General features: G+C 37.8%; 1 non-coding gene across 6 annotated transcripts in view; it reads left to right on the forward strand.

Moving 5' to 3' along the window:
• The window catches only part of LOC141377566 (uncharacterized), a 356,961-nt gene that overhangs the window by 52,158 nt on the left and 298,803 nt on the right, over positions 1-6,000 (forward strand). For 3 of the 6 annotated variants that reach the window (XR_015507813.1, XR_015507814.1, XR_015507812.1), the window contains exon 3: positions 5,793-5,884. The exons of 2 other annotated variants lie outside the window; for them this stretch is intronic. This is a non-coding gene — a transcript (uncharacterized LOC141377566). Of the gene's footprint in view, positions 1-5,792 lie in introns of all 6 variants that reach the window. One more of the 6 variants, XR_015507811.1, reaches the window with a different exon arrangement.

Genomic DNA, 6,000 nt, shown 5'->3' on the forward strand with positions numbered 1-6,000 from the left:
CAAATGGAACCTTTTGACTGCTCAGTTCAGGAAGACAAAAAAGTGAGAGTCCTCTCCGAATTCATATTTTATGAAATATGCGGCTTAATTAAGCATATCCATAACGGCAAGTTGTTCACTGCCTTTATTTAAATTCTACTTGGCACTTAACAAATGCTATCTGATGCCAGCTTCTCTGCTTACTTTGACAAATCCTGATAGACTCTTGGGAAGAGCAGCTGCATGAAGGACTGTGTGTGTGTGTGTGTGTGTGTGTGTGCACATTATATTCCTAATGTGAGGACCAAATGTCCCCACTAGTATAGCAATATCAGTAAATTTTTGACCCTGTTGCGACATTTTTGGAGGAAAATGGGTCAACAATCATGTTGGGTTTTAGAGGTAGGCTTAAGCAAATTGTATGCTCGGTCATTCCGTTTGAATGGACATCAAATTTTCCGAAACTGTTTGCCAAGCTTATGATTACATTGCACATGTGGAATCACCAATATAATAAAACAACAACCGTCTCATAAATTTTGTTTCTAAACGTCCGAATCAAACAAAATCTGCATAATTTCAGGTTGCCCAAGTTAATGCACATGCGCACTCGAAAGAACCGAGATCACAGCACCAACCTCATTTATGACCCTTCTACATATCATCATCCTCTGAATAATGATCATCAGATCGTGCTGCTCTTCTGAAGTAATTCACAACTTGGTCTCAATGGCAAATCTCCAGAAATGACAGTGACTCGTATGCACCTTTCACAATGCAGACCTTTTCAGAAAACAACTGGCAATTTTTCAGAAATGGATCATGTGTGAACAGGCCTTTTTTTTTTTTTTTAAATACCGATAAATTTGTTCAGGCAATATTCCGGAAAGAGTAGTGGTAACATTACCGGTAATGCTGCTCTGTGTGAACGCAAAAGGAAAATTCCCGGAAAGAGCATGTTCACCCTTAGAACATGCTGACGTGAGACGTCTATTCCAACCAAACAGAACATTTAGACACAGCGCTGTTTATGAAAATAACAGCCTTTGAATATTTTTCCAGACACATTTAACTGCTAGATGTTAGTCAGATAACATTTCTATGTGTCTTCTTAATGCCAACTGTGGAAAAAAAAATTACTAAAAGGCTTATGATAAACCACTGTTTGTTGATCTTCAAGCACTGCTTCAGTTGCTTGACGTGTGTGCACGTGAAGCAGCCGGTGAGCTCCAGCACACACACTTTAAATTAAAGGTAATTTCTGGTTAATGATGTCAGAACTTAACGGTATTTTGGAATAGATGTGTAAATAGTCTATTGCAGTGGTTCTCAAACCGTGGTACGTGTACCACTAGTGGTACGCGGGGTTCCTTCTAGTGGTACTCGGAGGAATGAAATATGTCATGTACATGCCAAATATATTTCAAAATTTATCAAAAATTATTTATATAATATGCCATACATGACATTTAGCCTATATTTCTGAGTTTATCTGCAATGTTTTTTTTAACTGTGCAGAGTTTTAGCTGCTTTACTGGGTCTACTACGCTACTGTATTTCAATACTGCTCATTTTGGTGGTACTTGGAGAGACAATTTTTTTCTGAGGTGGTACTTGATGAAAAAAGTTTGAGAACCACTGGTCTATTGCCTGTGTGAACAGCACTTTCCTGAATCCACCGGTTAAGTCGTTCTGGTAGTTTTCCGGATATTTACTGGGATCACTGTGTGAAAGGGGATTTTGTTTACAAGTTTGTGATGTTTGAGTTGTTGCTGTCATGGGATGTGTGTTTGAAAAGATGGACTATACCACGTGTTCATTTCATACAGATTACAAAACCAAAAAAAAAAAAAAGTGTTTTCAAGTACACTTGGTTTATTTAAAAGCACAGATTTCCAGCTTTATTTGGATACGTTTTTTTTTCTGTGAAGCAAATATTCGCTGAGATTCCAGTGAGTTTGTTGAGCGATGGATGATTCTTTCTTGTACTTGTAGGTGGAGCTTCATTCACTATATTGACCAGTACACTTTTTCATTTTCAAAAAAAAAATAGGAGTGACACGTCTTTGTGTATTCTATAGTCTTTGGCCCCTTTCACACAGTGATACCGGTAAATATCTGAAAAATTTCCTGAACGACTTTACCGGTAAATTCAAAAAAGCGCTGTTAACACAGGCGAGGACGTTACAAAAATGTTCCTTCTCAGTCCACACAGCGCAGCATTCCAGCAAATTACCGGTAATGTTACAACTTGTCTTTCCGGAAAATAGCCAGAACGAATTTACCGGTATTTTCAAAAAGATCCCGTTTACACATACACACCTTTCCGGAAAATGGCCGGTAATTTTCCGGAAAGGTCTGTATGTGTGAAAGGGGCTTTTGGCTTAAGGAAGAGGGATAGATTATACAATCTGTATACAGTACAGTTCACAGTACAGAAACCATTACATGTATAGAAAAGTCCCCATAAAGATATCTGAACAAGTGTGTATGTGTGTGTCGTAAGAGAGGGGGAAACAGCCACAAGGATAATGGTCCTCTTCTCCCCTTTTGGCCCATTCTTCGTCTGGACGTCCACCTTGGCTGGCTCTTCACAGCGGGCCTGTGGTGAAATAGACATCTATCCGACAGAGAGGTTAATAATCGTGCACCTGGCTCTCCACAGGGCCCTGTTCTCCCATCCTTACCTCTTATTTAATCAAACACAAGAGGTAAAATCCACGAGGGTGTGCCAGGCAAGATGTATGCAATATAGCGTAAAGCAGTGTTGTCAAGGGCATACTGTATGCAAGCTACTAAAAAGTGAACAGTGATGTTTGACAAAAGCAGTTAGAATTTTGCCTAATTTAGAGCTAGATTAAAGTTCTAAAATGAACTTGAACTCTTAAATAGCCACATATTCAGTAATAATTCAATATAAAAGCAAGTATTTTTATTTGCATTTCTTACGTAAGATGGACACACACACACACACACACACACACACACACACACACACACACACACACACACACACACACACACATACACACACACTAAAAGGGAATTGTCGTTCTATACTGGCCAACAGGGGACCAGATTTTTGCTTATTTTAATGATTTAAGGTCTTTTTTTATAATATATCTGAAAATGAGTCTTTTATTATTATTATTATTATTATTTTAAACATATGCCAAGTGGGGACTTGAAGCTGTAGGTGACATCTACCTATCCAACAGGGGACCTTCTTAGGCTGCAGAAACACTGGATGTGAAAAATGTAGACTGCTGGAACACATACTTTTTACTTACAATCTGCCAAACTGTCAACATTGGCATGTGAAAATAAGGGATATGCCCACCATAATAAGGGATTTAAATATGTTTATTTGGAGCTGTTTCATTGTAAATAAACAGCTAAATGGTCAGTAATATGTTTTAATATTATTATTAACAAAATAAAAATAAATATATACATTAGCAGCTTATTTATATATATATATATATATATATATATATATATATATATATATATATATATATATATATAAGCAGCTTGTATATTTAAATGCCAGATTAATTGGTGGTAGGGCTGGATAAATAAAAAAAAAAAAAAACATTGATAACCTATAATCAATCAAATTTTTTTCTGGTAGATTGATTAAATTACTTTCCCTACGGCATGTGAAGTTACCTCGCTTTGTTCAGACTGATTTATTAGGGGTGTCAAAATTAATCTTTTCTTTGGTGCACCGCGATGCAGACGAGGACAATTCGGTATCGGTTCAGTAATAATCATAACCGGTTATTACTGACGTCATTTACCTCATTTGCGCTCTGTCGCGAGGGAGGCGATTGCGAGTATTTACAACGCTCTAACTACTTAAAACTCATAAACTGTGCATAACTTCACTGTGTGTGTTTGCTGGATCAGTCTTTCACTGACATATACAACAAAAGCCCCTATTTTACTGAGATCGAGAGAACGAAAGTACTCAATTTCTCTCTTTCTCTCTGGCGCTCTCTCTCTCTCTCTCTCTCTCTCTCTCTCTCTCTCTCTCTCTCTCACACACACACACACACACACACACACACACACACACACACACAGTGGCCCATTTGACCTGCTGGCGTGGCTTTTCTTCTCCTCTCGGCTGTTTTACAGCGTTACTTCTGGATAAAGAAACGAGCGCTTGTCTGCAGAGTTTTCTCCATTGTGTCTATCATACATCAGCTGTGAGATCGCCGCGGCCGCCTGCCACTAAGTGTCACTCACCTGTGAAGAGCGCAGCGCGCAAAAGCCAATCGCAACCGTTTTTGTTGAGTGTGTGACCAATCAAAGAGGTGTAAGAGAACTAGACAAGGATCAGAGATTGAGCTAGATATTTATATTTGTTTAGATTATTAGCTAAATGCTTGTTTTGTTTAAAGTTACAGTTTATATATTTGACTGTTTGTATTAAATGACAAAACTGTTTTAAAAACTATATATAAATATTAATATATTTATACATTTTAATACAATAACTGCTGCTGTGAAGAAAATTTAAAACTGTGTATGAAAAGCACCGTCAATGCACTGTGATGCACCGAAATATCGAATTGAACCGAATCGATGGCATTATAATCGTAACCGAACCGAACCGAACCGTGAGACTAGTGTAGGTTCACAGCTCTATAATTTATACTTCTGCATTGAATGCACATGTATGGTCCGACAGAGCCTTTGCGCGGTTGCATACCCACTCACCTCACAAAAAATTCAACTACACCTCGAGATGACGCTTGGCCCAGTCTTTATGATTTGTCGGTTTGATAGAAGTGACAAACATGTACGGTGCAGATTAATTTCAGTTGTTTAATGTTCAGATGTTCAATAAATAATCATAGAAAGTTTCCTTCAAAAAATTTAAAATCAAGTAAAGCACCCTTCATTCAAAAATCTCTTACTGGTAATATATGAACACATATTTATTTACTGTACAAAACCTGTGAACTCAGTGAACTGTGGGACAAAAAATTAAAATAAATAAATAAATTAATTAATAAATAAAATAATCATTCATTATTCATAATGGAGTTAAAATGTTCAGTTAATCAATGTTTAGATTTTAGGCCAAATCACCCATTCCAAATTGGTAGTTCATTCCACTGTTGTCCACAGGTACTAGAAGAAAGTGAATGATTATATAATAAAACCATGCCATTTTATTGATGCGTTAAGAGTTTTCATTAAAGGTGGAGTATGAATTATCACCTGCAGTGAGGCAGAACCTTTGGTCTGCATGCACTTTGTAAATAAAGAAGATACACACAAGTGCCTGCAGATTATTATTCTTTTTTCTTTTTTAAAAAGGGTCTTTCTATGAAGAAAGATACGAAGAAACTACGTACCAGAGGCAGAGCACATAAATGAAAAGAAATAGAAAAGAAGAGCGAAAGTTGCTCGTCTAGAAAGGGGAAACCCATCATATCAATTTCAGCCGGCCTTGCTCGGTCTGTCAGTAGGTAGCGAAACCCCTCCCCCTGCCTTCAAAGCACATGAAAGATCGCCTGCAGATCACAGTCAATCAGCCACAGTCTGTTCCAGCCTGAGTTCACTCCACTCCAATGACTTTCACACCGCACTTCTCAAACGCTCCCTCTCTCTGTACTAGCTCATGTACTCTGGCTGACATTATGTACTGTGACCTTTGATATTCTTGTGAAAGTCTGGAAAGCACTCCACACTAATGAATGCACAAAATGGTTGTTTAGAGAAAGGGGGTGGGGAGAGTGTGAATTGTGTGATCATTTGACATTATCAATTACAAAGCTATTACTCTGATTTTTAAGGTCAGCACTTACAGATGGTTTTGCCTCCAGACAGTTTGAAGCTCAGACAATGATGATGATGGTGGTGATGAAACCATGGTTAAAAAGATGTGGTAAGCACTGGCTTCTTTAATCGCTGTAATATAACATTTTATAACATGATTAGGCATTGACTTTTAAGCCCATCATGCTTGATGCGAGTTGCTGTCTCATTACCTCATCCCAGGCT

The sequence above is a fragment of the Danio rerio genome, chromosome 14 (genome assembly GCF_052040795.2).
Source record: "Danio rerio strain M-AB ecotype USA chromosome 14, GRCz13ab, whole genome shotgun sequence".
NCBI classification, from domain to species: Eukaryota; Metazoa; Chordata; class Actinopteri; order Cypriniformes; family Danionidae; genus Danio; species Danio rerio.